Here is a 13,554-nt window from a genome sequence, read left to right on the forward strand (position 1 = left end):
TAACCTCTGTAGCGGCCAGCGGCCAGCTGTGAATGTTTTGGCGCGGGCGATGGTGATGCCAATGGCGTATCGAAACGTGGATGAAGCGTACGCACTAAAAAGGATGAAAATTAGTTAAATTGAGCTTCATTGCGATTGCTGTAATAAAAATGAGTGCTTACTATTACTAAAACTAAATATTACGGCATGTAGCCATCACTTACCGCGCGATTTCTATTTAAAATTTGATTTTGTTTCTTAAGCGCGTCTGGCTACGTTGGATAGACGTAGCCAGACGCGCTGAGACCTGCTTTATATTTAGATATCAGTGTTTCTAGGTTTTTATTGTTCTAGGATTTGACATACTTCTTTTGGCTTTTATTTGGAAATTTATCTATTTATTTATTTGAAATACTGTGGACCTGTCGTTCTACACAGGAGGGGAAAAAACAACAAACAGAAATAACTCAATCATGCACTCACCGTATGAGGCGAGTGCAGGTAGGTTGCAGCAACCCACACATGCTCAAAAACATTTCCACATGCAAAACTTAACCAAACAATTGATTCAGCTGTGCTTCAAATAATTGAGGACTACAACAATTGACAACTTGCTCAGGCAGGGTGTTCCACTCAATAATAGTCCGACAAAAGAAAGAGTATTTAAATACATCATTTCTGTACTGGTAGGGTTCAATTGCTTTAGTATTGCTTGTTCTTTTGGAGCGTGATGTTGAAGGCAAAATGTACACTTCAGAATTAATCTTTGTCAAGCCATTATTAGCAACCGCGTATAATTCCTTTAATCTACACACTTTCCTTCTTTTCTCTAAACAATCTAGCCGCACTTCATTTCTCATTGCCGTAACTAACTCTGTGCGCCTATACTCAGAAAAAAAACCGAAGTGCCAGATTCTGTATCCGTTCAATTTGCGCAACCTGCTGCTTCCTGTATGGGTCCCATACGCACCCCGCGTATTCCAAGATCGGACATATATTTTCAGTTTTATCGGCAAACATTTTTAGAAATGAAAGCTTACCGTTTTTTTTTTTGGTGAATACACATCGACTACTTCCATTTTTCAATGAGGTCGCTCCAAAACGCAGTACATTAGACAGATATCTTAATCATATATCCGCAGCAATAATTCCTGACATGACAAACATAACCTTGGTTAGAACTTTGTAAGGATGACGACAAATTCTAAACTGTGAAATTCACAAGCGTAACTATTGGCACCTTTCTGCTCTTCATATTTATAGGATTATCAAAACTGCTTCCCACTAACCAGAGAGAAGCTTGAGGAGGCGCTAAAACAGCTCCCCTCCTTATAAAAAAGAAACAGCGGAAATCAAAGGGCGTGACAAACAACAAAAAACTCCAAATCTGGCTTTTAGAAGACGACACCAACTTGATGCACAAGGACTGAGCCACAAAATGAATGCAGATTGCATCCACGACAAACCCAAGTACTCCCTAAAGAGTATTGTCCTGCAGACCCTCCACCAACAGAACACTTCACAGTTACGTAGGTGAGATAGTCGACTACTCAGTCAAGTGCGACGAAATATCCTGTCTCCTCTTGGCTTGCCATAGTGGCCTGAAATACTGACCTTTCTCGTTTAAAACTGAATTTACAAAAATTAAGTTGCCACTTTTACTGCTTTAAACCAAAAACGCCAAACACCATTTTTATTTATATTCTACTTCTGCATTAATAACAAGTTGTAACATTAGAACTTGAACTTCTGGAACTTAGTTCGGGGACAGGGCTAATTTGTAGTACATATAATGATACAATCTATTCATAAACATACCCAGTGCTATAATGCAAGGAGAAATTGGCAGGTCCTCCTCGACTTCAGCAGCAGTTAGAAATGTCTGTAAAAATTGAAAGACGCATGGTTATGTTAAAACAAATCCCCGCTTCCACAACCACTAATTCTTACAAGGCCGCTGAAAACATTGGGCACTAAAATGACAGAAGAGACCAGAAGGGACGAACAAGAAGGGCCATGCACACAAGTTCCCTCACTGGGATAGCTTCGGAGTCGATGCACACAAGTTCCCTCACTGGGATAGCTTCGGAGTTAATGTCTCTACGTTGCAATGAATATGTTGAACGCATGAGCGTAAGGAATTCATCGGTGTTGGCTGGCTTTTCACGAAACATTGCCTACAATCTCTCTTTGTCTCTGTTCATCTCCAGCTCTTCCTCAGGTGTTTAATCTGGAGAACTGCTCTGACACATTTGTTTTTATACAGTCTGGTTGGGACCCGCACGTCAACAATATAAATTCATGCGAAAATATGTTTAGAGCAATATTTATCGCGTGATATTTATTTTAATTTCTGCGCGCAAAGTTCATGACATCGTGAAATGGTCATACATTCTTTCCACCTCAACGAGATGGTTATACACTCTCTCCACCTCATTGTCGAGGCTTAAAAAATAAAATGCAAAGCCGATCCACCTCTCCTTCACGTGCCTGAAATGCCGAGAGAAAAAGCGAGTGGAAAGGAGGTGACTATCAAATAAATTGCGTCTCACGCCATCAATATTGCTCTAAAGAATATTTTTTTCTTTTTGCGTGAAATTACTTTTTTGACACATGTGCCCTAACCACGCTGTTTAAAAAAAATTTGTTTTAGTGGTTTTTTTAAGACATTCTGGACTTAGGAATGATAAATTGTCATGGATATGGTTAAACAATTTTTAATCAGATATTCCTCCTCGCAAAACCACAAACTCTGACAATGTGCCATTGTGGATAGCATTCAGTGCTTAGCAATTCGCTTTAGGAAAGAAATTAGGTTTAATGCAACATGCATTGGCAGGTAACAACTTTAGGTTATTGTGCAAAGGCAAGAAGAAATGGTTCAAGAAGTCAAGAGTGCTTAAGATTGTAGATACTGTCAAAATGATTAAGCTCTCAAAATAGCTGTATGCAACGAAAAAAGCAACAAATGCTTTACTACATTTTGGGTGCAGTGCTAGCAGGAACTCTGACCTGGAGTAGATCAGGCTTGAAAATAAAATGCTACCACTCACATCTTTCCTCAGAATGAGGCAGTCCCTCTCTTCGCCGAACCATGTCACAAGTAGTATCATCAGTGCCAAGCACCCAGCTTCTGGACTTGCATTGTCTCCAGCTTTTGCAATGTCTTCCATTAGCTTGGTATACTCATTTTCTGTCCTCTTGTCCAGTCTCATTAGTTTGAGAACTACATCCTTCTTCTTTTGCAGCGACTCCCTTAGTCTGTCTTGAATATCAAAACTGCATAGGGCACTAAAGTGACAGAAGAGACCAGAAGGGACGAACAAGAAGGGCCATGCACACAACAGTTCTCTCATTGGCATCACTTCAGAGTTAATGTCCCTACGTTGCAATGGATATGTTGATCGCATGAGCTTAAGGACTTCATCGGTGTTGGCCGACCTTTCACGAAACATTGCCTGCAATCTCTCTTTGTCGCTGTTCATTTCCAGCTCTTCCTCAAGTGTGTAACCTGGGGAACTGCTCTGACACCCGTAGCTACACTCTTTCCTCTGTTTTCGATTTGTGTGCGTCGGCACTGCTATCTTTTTCGTGTCTTCACGTCTCACGTTTTCCACCCTGGCAAGAAGCTGGTTCAGGAGAGAATCATGTCCTGTTCCAACCACTGTTCCATCCAAGACATCTTTGAAAGACAATGGGTACTGGTCCACCACATTTTTTGCAATCATGTCCAGCTGCTTCCTCAGTGGCCATGGGCACATTTCCATTGACGTCTTTATGATGAGTCTGACCATTTCCCTGCGATCTTTGGGCAAAGGCCGTTTGTTTTCCTTTAGGGCCTGTTGTAGCCTTGGCGGCATCTCCTTCCACTGTATGTCAAAATTGTTTGCCCAGGTTGAGTCGACATGGTAACTTGTTTTTGATGAGGTGCTGGCTTCAGAAGAGGTAGCCCCAAACTGTTCTGGAGTTTTGCTGTCGGAGACATCTACATAAAGGATTAAGAAAACAGGAAGTTTAGAATATTAGTGTGGTGAGTGCGTGAGGGGTGCGAGGGCGGTGAGTGGCGTGAGGGCTATGAGTGCGTGAAGGCCGTGAGGGCAGTGAGGGGCATGAGGGCGGTGAGTGGCGTGAGGGCCATGAGTGTGTGAGGGGTGTGAGGGCCGTGAGGTTCAGTGAGGGTGAGTGAAGAACTGAAGGTGAGTGTGACTGTGAGGATGAGGGTGAGTGAAGTGCTGAAGGTGAATGTAGCTGTGAGGGTGAGTGAGGGGCTTAGGTGAGTGTGGCTCTGAGGGTGAGGGTGAGTGAGGGTGACCTAAAATGCTGACCTCTGAATTTTGGTGTCCTGGGCTCTTTAAAGGAGCTGTGCAACGATTTTAACGTTGGAAGAATTGGGATCTTTTACTTTTGATATTCACCTTGTCACAAATGACAGAAAACACATCTCCTTTCATCGAAATGTTGCGATTCCGCCGCATGATAGCGAGGCAAAACTTAGAATATTCACCGACCTGCAGCCGCGAGCGGCGGCCATGAGAAACACGCGGCATGACGTCAATGGGGAATCTTGTAAAAAGATAGCAAGTTGTGCGAATACCTGCTCGATAAAAGGTAACTTTCTTTATAAATCTTGGCGTTCCAACATATATATAAATGCGTCAAAAACCTGGTATCATCGGCAAAACTTTTATTATACGGAGTTTTAGTGGTACAATCTATCCTAGGTCCACAGAACCGTGAGCTCTATCTGCTCCCGCGAACAGCCGCCAGAAGCCGGAGGCGGAGGGGGACAGGGCCGGTCAGGTATGGCGGGACCCGGATGAGACTTTCCTCCTTTCACCATAGTGTTCGCGCTGCGCCCGCCAGCACGTGGTCACGAGGTCGCGAGCGGATGAGTTCTCGCTTCTCACTGACAACTGTAAAGAGAGAACTTTTCCGGAACCCCGCACCTACCCCATCAACGTCACTGCGCACGTGACCTGGAAGACGACGTACGAGTTGAGAGGCGGCAGAAACCTGGATCTTTTTCATTTTTTAAAATAAAACTGAGGTATCCAGGCAAAATCTGTTTTCAGAAGTGTCAGGCATCAACTTCCATAATTATTTAAGAAAGCCCTGAAATTGTTGCACAGCTCCTTTAAAGGGCCCATGAAACGATTTTTGGGTTGGGATAAATCATTTTAGATTGGAATTTTACTAATAGCACATCGTTCAGTGGACCAAAAGAAAAAAGGTAGAAAGTCAAAAGCCTGACTTTCAGTGCGAAAATTTGAAAACAGAGCGGACTATTTCGTACCTCCTCCCCTTCGCAACCTCTCTGCCTTTTCACTGTGATACATCCGCGGTCCCAAAAGCGTGTCATCGGGTCCAAACTGACGTCACACGCAACCGGACCTCACTTATTCCCTTCACCTCTAAGCTGACATTGTGGTGGAAGCTACGCGCTTGCCGGACCAATCAGCCGCCTCCCTTTCATCACCTGACTTCATTCTCTGCAGCCACATTTGACACGCTCACGTGGCAAGTGTGGCTGGCCCAAGGAGCACATAGCTTCAACAGCACTGTCAGCTTCGGAATGAACGGGGTGGGGAAAGCAACTTTTGTCTGAATTTTGAGCGACGGGCTAATCTTCTAGGGGGAGAATGGATATGTCCGGGATTACACAAACGAGAGTGCAAGCAAGAGGGGACACCCCCTGTTCGTCTTCTTTAACTGTTTGGTGGAATGCGCGATTTATGAGTTGAGGAGGAAAGCTAAACAGGAAAAAGTTGGAAAAGCGTTTCATGACCCCTTCAAGCATAACCAGAATGTTTCGACGAGAAAGCTGCTCTCCCACAAGTTCACCGAACATGATTCGCTGCTGCAGTTAATTGTCGCCAAAATTGTTAATCTGGATTAAACTACCTGCGGAACACAGGCTCTCACTTGTCACAACCACAGTATGTCCGAAAATGCAGTCTGTTTATTTAGGCGTCAATTGTGTTTGGCGTCTGGTTCCATTCGGTGTTGGCACATCTGCAATACTTTCGTTTCCAGATAGTGGAAAAGTTGACCGGCCAGCTAATTGATTTGTTGGGAGATTGGAAAATGAGCAGCAGAAAGTACTAAGATGTGAGTAAAGTAAAATCTGAGAGTTTGTGTCACAAGAATGATAGTATGTCAGCAAATAGGTTGATCCTCACAAGGGAATGCAACCTTGTGTCCAGCAGCTAATGTGCATCCAGCCGTGTGTTGGAGTTGAGTAGGTACTTTTGGCACCTACCAAAGACTTGGGTACATATTAATTGTGGTCCGACTTAACTGCACTTTGAGCAAATAAGCCCTTCAGCCTTGTTCATATATAATTAGGGTTCCATGTTTTCGAATGAATTTAATAAAACCCAAAAAACGCTCGCAGCTAAAACTTTTTATAAAGCTTTTTTGTCAATTCGGATTTTTTCTGAAAAACGCTGATTTTGGAGGTCACGATGGCAAACAAATCTTAGTTACTTTGCCTATGCCTGATCAATGCGAAAGGCCACTAGCCTTGAGGAGATGCGTGACGTTGACGAGGATAATGTATTTTTCGGTGACGACAGGAGGAGCTAAGCATCCGACAATATTAGCGGTTTTCCTTGTCTTGAGTTTAGACTGTACCATTTCTGACTTCTACAGGAAGTAAGGGCGGCCTTTTTTCTGTCACAGTGGGTGTTATGTTCCCGTCGATTTCATGGGAGGAGTGGCTGCGAGAAGCTGAAGTTTTAACATTCTCCCCTGCACCCGGTTTACAGCACATTGGTGTAGTATCTGTGATAGTGAGGATACGTTTTGGGGACAGAAGCACTTACACTAAAATACAAACACTGTATGCTTGTGTTTATTACATCAGGCTTGTTTGTAATACATCCAAGTTTTGAACTGCAGGGCAGTGCTCTATTTAAATATTTTATACAATAAAAATTTCTGTCAGCGTTCTTTGATGTTTCTTTCACTGACTATTATTTATTCCTGTTGTAATTTTTCTGATTAAATACTGTGAAATTAATATCAAAATATTGTAGAATTGAAGATTGAAAAAAAAACATTGAATTTTTAATAAAAATAAAACTTCGAAAAACATTTTCCAAATTAAAAAAAAAAGATAAACTCCAAAAACACACAACCCTACATACTATAATGTATTGCAGAGCATAATATGCTCTGCAATACATAATATAATTGCCAGTAATAGTCTGAGTAGAAAAAATATTGTACTTACTCTGTGGCTTAAGCTAGGCGACGAGTTTCCTGGCTTGGATTGGTTTGAGTATGCTTGCGAGGTCTCCCTCAGTCAGAAAGTTGAGCTCACTTGGGCACTCTACGCCAAGGCTCATAAATTTGTTGAGGACGCTCTCAACCTCACCCGAAGTCAGGTTTGGCAAGGCCGCAATTATTTGTTCTTTGACGGCCTGCATCCTACGAAGGAACCCAGTGTTTTGGGATGATCATCATTGCATTCTGTACCTTATACGCAGGTAGTGGGTAATAATCCGTTAGTTGATCAATGTGCATGCATGCAAACTGCTCTGATGCATGCACTGCATATGAATGCAAATGTGGCAAATATGTTGTGCTATAAACTTTCACAGCAGTGAAGAGATTATTTCTGTTATGAATTATCAGCAACATTATTTCACCAAAGCACAACTCATTGTCCATGCAGGTAGGTACAAAGGCACCAAATGAGTAGGATGTCCCTTTGTATGAAACCTCATTTGTAACCATGGTGTCTTCTGACGTGAAGTTAAAACTGCCTAAGCATTTCTGGAGAGCTTCCGAGTAAGTTGAAATTAGAAAAGGCATTCCTGCCTTCATTACAATGTCAGGATCGAAAAATGCCTCAGAGTGCAGGTATGCCTGCAACAGCTGGTGTCGTTCAGAAAGGGTTTTGTTCAGTGCCTTGAAATTTTGCAGGCGTCTCACACAATTTTTGAAAAATGAGTGTTTGCTTTCAAACCTCAACGTCCACAGGTTTATTAGTGGACCAAGCTGTGTGATGAGCGTGGAGTAGTGAAGCAGGTAGTGGTGCTTTGGTTTCAGAGGTGCCATAGGAAATAACTCTTTGCGGTCTGCAAGGTACTCTTCAACTAGCACATGGAAGTAGGCAACCATTTCTTCATTTACTTTGGGAGCGCAGATAATGTCAACCACCTTCCTTAAGGTAAGGTAGAGGCACCAGATGGGATCTTTAGTGTCAACTTTATGGCTAACAAACAGAGGAAGCAGGCGCAGCAAATTCCATGTTTTAACAGCTTCACCAACTAACTTATTTCCTTTTATGTTTACTTCACAGGGTTTGCTAGTTGTGTCAGAGCCCAAGAACTTGAAAGATGCTATCCTGAAGTTCAGGTATTTCAATGAGAACCACTCGCATGTCTCTGTAAAGTGCTTTATGAAAAGGAGAAGGTCGTATGAAACAACACCTTCAAAAAGGTCATGTGCTATGCAAGGAGGAAGTCCCGAATCACATACATGAAAGAATGTCAGACTGTTAAATGGGCTGTTTGATTTCACCCCTTCAACAGACGACCCAGTCTCTTCAACCTCCTGAACTGCCAAACCATACTTTTCTGCAGTCCTTTTTTCACCAAGCCGACACGGATCCTCTCTGAACTCTTTTCGTGTGAGTAGGCAATAGCGGCAAATGAAAGTGGAGGAACTGAAGTTTTCGGTGAAGCCCCCGATAAAGTGAGATCCCAAGTTATCTCCGAGGATACATACGACTGTCCCCTTGACGTGCACACCATCAAAAAGAATTCCGTTCAATTCGAGATCGAGCAGGTCACGTAAAAGAAGAGAAAAAATTTTTTCGATTCCAAAAGTTTTGATGTCTTTCTCAGCAAAAAGAAGAGCCAGCTGAATGTGATCTCTGGTAGATCTGCTGTGTTTTTTTTAAATTTGCAAGAGTGAAGTAGACACCAACAAGTTTGTGCTTCTTCCTTGCGGATCCCAAAGGATTCACAACCTCAAAAGCGTCCTGATACAGCAGTAGCTTAAATGTTGGCAGCCCAGTACTAAAGAGAGGATTTGATTTGTAGGCTGAACCGTCTATATGTCTTGCATGTAGCTCGCGTCCCTGTCATCTAAAGACGTGTTAAGAATGCAGTCAGCAAGCGAACCATCCTGCAGTAGGCTTTTTAAGCTTTCCAGTACTGGCACATATTGAAATGAGCGATCTCTCTTGTTTCCGTCACGCCCAAGATAAATCTGCATTGGCTGGACGTATGAAAACTTTTGTTTAAAGTAGGCTCTTCTTTTGTGTTCACTATTGAACACGGTAGTATTCAGACTGCTGAATACATCGTGGCTGTTTGCATCCGCAACAATTTCTTTAGCATCAGCCGTCCCCAGGCGTTCCTCCAACTTGTCATGCAAGGCTTTAAACATGCACTGCTTACTCGAGCCATGCAGGTTTTCGATTTCTTGCCACAAATGCTGAACTGTGGAAGCAGGTAAGCAGTACTTAGATTCTAGCTTTAGGTAAAAGAGAGCCAGATCGTACTCGACACACTCTTTTAACTCACTTGGAGACGGTGAAAACTGAGGGGTGCCACCTACAGAGTTAGCACCCTCCATGCTCGCATCTTTTGGAGAAGCACTGCTCTGACAACCGGTTGCAACTAACACGTTTGCCTGTTGCCCTGAAGAACTGGTTGCGCCTAAGGCGCTTGCCTGTTGCTCAGAAGAACCGCTCGCTTGTTGGGCTGATTTTACATGTTTTCTTGATAGGTGAGACGCAAACGTAGGTTTCGCAGTGAACGACTTGTCACAGCTAAAATACGGGCAACTGACTGACTGCCCATTGTCGATGTGCTCTCTAAGATGAGTTACTATCTGAGCCCTACTCGAGCACTCGCGAACGCATCCGTGCACGCCGCAGTTTACGTCACCCGTTAAATCGAGCCGAGGTCCACTCGCGCGCAGTTGACCTTTATGAAACCGTAAGATGTGACATCTGAGCCCTACATAAGTAGTGAACTGCAAACAACAAGTTGCGTGTATACATGGAATCTGCCGCGCTCCGAACTCGTGGCTGTCATAATGACGCACATATTCGACCAACGTGGTTGACCCCTTTGAACAAACACGGCAAACAAACATGGTTGTTCAAGCCGTCGCCTCACTAAAGCGAGAGAAAAGAGCTAAGACCGACAAATCGCGAGAATGTGCAGTATTAATCTGAAGCTATCTTTGGCTGGTTCTCAATCGCTTGTGCTCCCTTCCCGAAAAGGAGCGCGAACGACGATCGCCAGCCGGCCAGCGATGCACTCCGTCAACGCACGTGCTGCCGGTTTGTCGGTGCCGGTTCTTTCTCGATCTTGCCGGCCACGGGCATTAATTTTCTCAGAATCGGATCGTGCTTGCCACATTCATATTCAAAATGATACTCACGTTATGTTCGTTTACTATCGGGCCCGCCAAGCGCCTCGGCTACTGCGCCGTCAGCCGTCTTGGTAGCCACGGTCGTGCTCCCTACCGCAAACTTTCCTCGCTTTGTTTTCTTCCTTCGGGAAACAAAAGATGGCGACCCGACGTTGGGAACGGCGCGAAAGCGCGATGGGGAGGGCTGTGGGCGAGGGTCAAGGCGCGAGCCGCGAACTGGAGAGCAGCCCGACGACGCAGGCGCAGAAGGCCTCCAACACATCACGTGCGTCCCGTGCGTGTGTCTGGAGCGTGGTGCGGAGTGTGTAGCGCGCCTCGCTTGGGGCGTTCTGCTTCTTTCCTTCCGTCGCCGTACCTTCTCTCGCTCCTCTTCTTTCCTCCGTCGCCGTACTCTTTTCACTCGAAAAACATTGTCAACGTACCGTATCTTTTTTTACGGTGGGCGCCCCGTGACGTTCACGGTCAGGTGACTGTTTATTTCACGGTCATTTTTTACAGTGTATGAGAACTGATATGAAATACCCAAAACTTATATGCGGCATATCAGAACTGATATGAAACATAAGAAAACTTATATGCGGCATATCAGAACTGATATGAAACATAAGAAAACTCATATGCGGCATATCAGAACTGATATGAAACATAAGAAAACTTATATGCAGCATACAAGTTCATATGTGATTCAAATGAGAACTGATATGCAACATAAGAATACTTATATGAAGCATACAAGTTCATATGTGATTCAAATGAGAACTTATGACACACATATCAGAATTTGGAATGTCATATGCAGCCTAAATGAGAACTGATATGACATCCAGCTAGTGCATATCAGTTTTGAAGTCACGTGTTTTTCTCACCATAACACCATCATATCCCAGCTAACAATTCATGTTGTGGAGACAGTCGGCGCAACAACGTTTCGCAACAGAAAACAGTTTTACTGCAATCGCGCAACAATGTTGTAGCAACAGTCATAACACTGCAGAAGTGTCCGCTGCTAAAGAACTCCGGCAACTGTGTCGGTCAACCATTGATTGTTTCATGCTCGCAACAGTTACCGAAGCATTGCCTTCACCCAGCAAAATGTGTGCTGTCCTGATGTTGCTAAACTGTTCCCGTGGCAGATTCAAAAACGGTTTGCGTTTACACTGCCAGAATGCAGTCGCCAAACCTTGCTTTCCAAAAGTGTTCCAACCGTACGACACAACAGTTTTGCGCTAGGTTGGGATAGATGTTTCGAGGAATTGTTGCGGAAACACTGGACACCATTGTTTGTTGACTGTTGCTCAAATCCTATTCGCCAGACGTTGCGTGCCACAACGGGACTGCAGCTGTACATCCGTTTTTGCCAACTGTTGCCGCATGCATCTTCTCAACATTTTGCACTGCTTGACCAGGCAGCGCTCCTCGCGACAGTGCTCCCCTATGATCGGGGCAACAATGTCTTCCTTTTGTTGCTAGAGTCTGTCATGGCCACAGCTGCGTGGCATAGCTTTGCGGGTGTTCCTTACTTGTCTCGCAACAATTAAAGAACAGTTGAGAAGCCTTTCCGCAACTGTGGCGGGCACCTCATAGCGGAGCTGTAGTACAGCCAACGTTACGAAACTCGGTACACTGCCATAGAACATTCCCCGAAAAAATGGCACCAATCCGTACAGAGAAACCTGAAGATCGCCGATCGCAACGCCGCCATTCCTCCAGCCTCGGCCACTGAGGGAACAGCGCAGCTGCTTCGACTGGTTCGAAGTATCGCACTTGAATCGTCAACGGATACTACTCAACTTTGGCTTCTATCGGCAATCTCGTAGCCGAAACAGAACAGATACAGTGGAAGGGATCCAGGTAAGAAAAATTTATTTGACACCACTGCGAGTTTATACAATGTTACAAGGTATACAATGTTATATGCTCTACACAAAACAATGTTCACGCGACGCAATGATCACTCCGGCCGTCGCAGCCGGCGAGGCGGAACCGGAGTGCCCGCGGTTACAGCATGTCCAAGGACAGGCAAGCCAAATGTACCTGGCCGTTGATCACCGTCAGGAACCGGCGCGACCAACGCCGCAGGAACTCACACTCCCCAAGGAGGAACAGCTCACACTCCAAAAACGTGACCAGCTCCCGTCGCAGTCTCCATAAAAGTGGCCACATCGCCCGTTGGCAACGCTGCCGCACCTTCGAGGAGCAACGGTTGCGCCACAGGACCCATTCGGCCAGCGCTATCACAAGGAAAGCAAAATTCCCTCGGGGCCGACGACCCTGATTGACATAAGGGCGCACACCAGCGTCAGGAAAGTCATGCGCCACAAGGCGCCAGAAAATCTGCGCCACCCCGCACTGCGCCGTTACGTGGACGTTTGTCTCCACTGCACTGCAGTTGGGACACTTAACATCACTGACCAAACCCCAACGGAAAAGGCGGTCCTTGGTTGGTAAGACTCCCCAACCTTTCTTCCACTGGAAGTCACATACTTCTCCTGGCAGGCTACCGTGGGGGAGGGGTGGTCCTATGTACGATGGAAGCCCCGGCACTGGCGCCGGAAACTGCGACGAGTAGAGGATCTCAACAAGACGAGACGCCGGAGCCTCAACAATGTCTTCTTTTGACACATGGGCGCGCAGCTGCCGGAAAGTCTCAATAGCAGCTCTGTAGAAAGGCGGAACCGTTTCCACGCGGGCGCCAATGTAGGGCGGTTGCGAGGGTTCCAGGTCACTGTACAATGTCCCGAGAAAATACACCGCCAGTGGACGGGACGGGTTGTCCGTGTCATCGAGAATAGTCAAGAGGGTCTTGAGAGCTAAAGTGGACGCTGTCAGTTTTATACAAGGAAAGCTCCAGCCCCCGCGCTCTCGAGGGAGGCTGAGCGCGGGGCGAGCCACCAGAGCCGTCTTGCCTGCCCAAAAGAAGGACACGAGAGAAGAGCGCGCCTGGCGTATAAACGGAGAGGGCGGTGAAGCTACGCGCGCGACATACCAGAGTCGCCCGCAAATCACTGACTTTGCCAAGTAACGCCGTACAGCCATTGGGAAGGCATATCCCCGGGGCTCTTCTACGCACGAGTTTATGTCACGCGCAAGCGCCGACCACGTCTCGCGTGCCACGCCGTGGTCACCCCCAAGATTTTGACAGTTGCGTCAACAGGGAGCGGCAAGGGATCGGGCAGG

At 45.5% G+C, this 13,554-nt stretch overlaps 1 pseudogene; it reads right to left on the reverse strand.

The window, feature by feature from the left end:
- Positions 1 to 2,765: 2,765 nt before the first annotated feature.
- Positions 2,766 to 7,409, reverse strand: LOC120837619 (annotated as a pseudogene).
- Between the last annotated feature and the right edge of the window lie 6,145 nt (positions 7,410 to 13,554).

This window comes from Ixodes scapularis, unplaced genomic scaffold (genome assembly GCF_016920785.2).
Source record: "Ixodes scapularis isolate PalLabHiFi unplaced genomic scaffold, ASM1692078v2 PGA_scaffold1__304_contigs__length_218370807, whole genome shotgun sequence".
NCBI lineage: Eukaryota > Metazoa > Arthropoda > Arachnida > Ixodida > Ixodidae > Ixodes > Ixodes scapularis.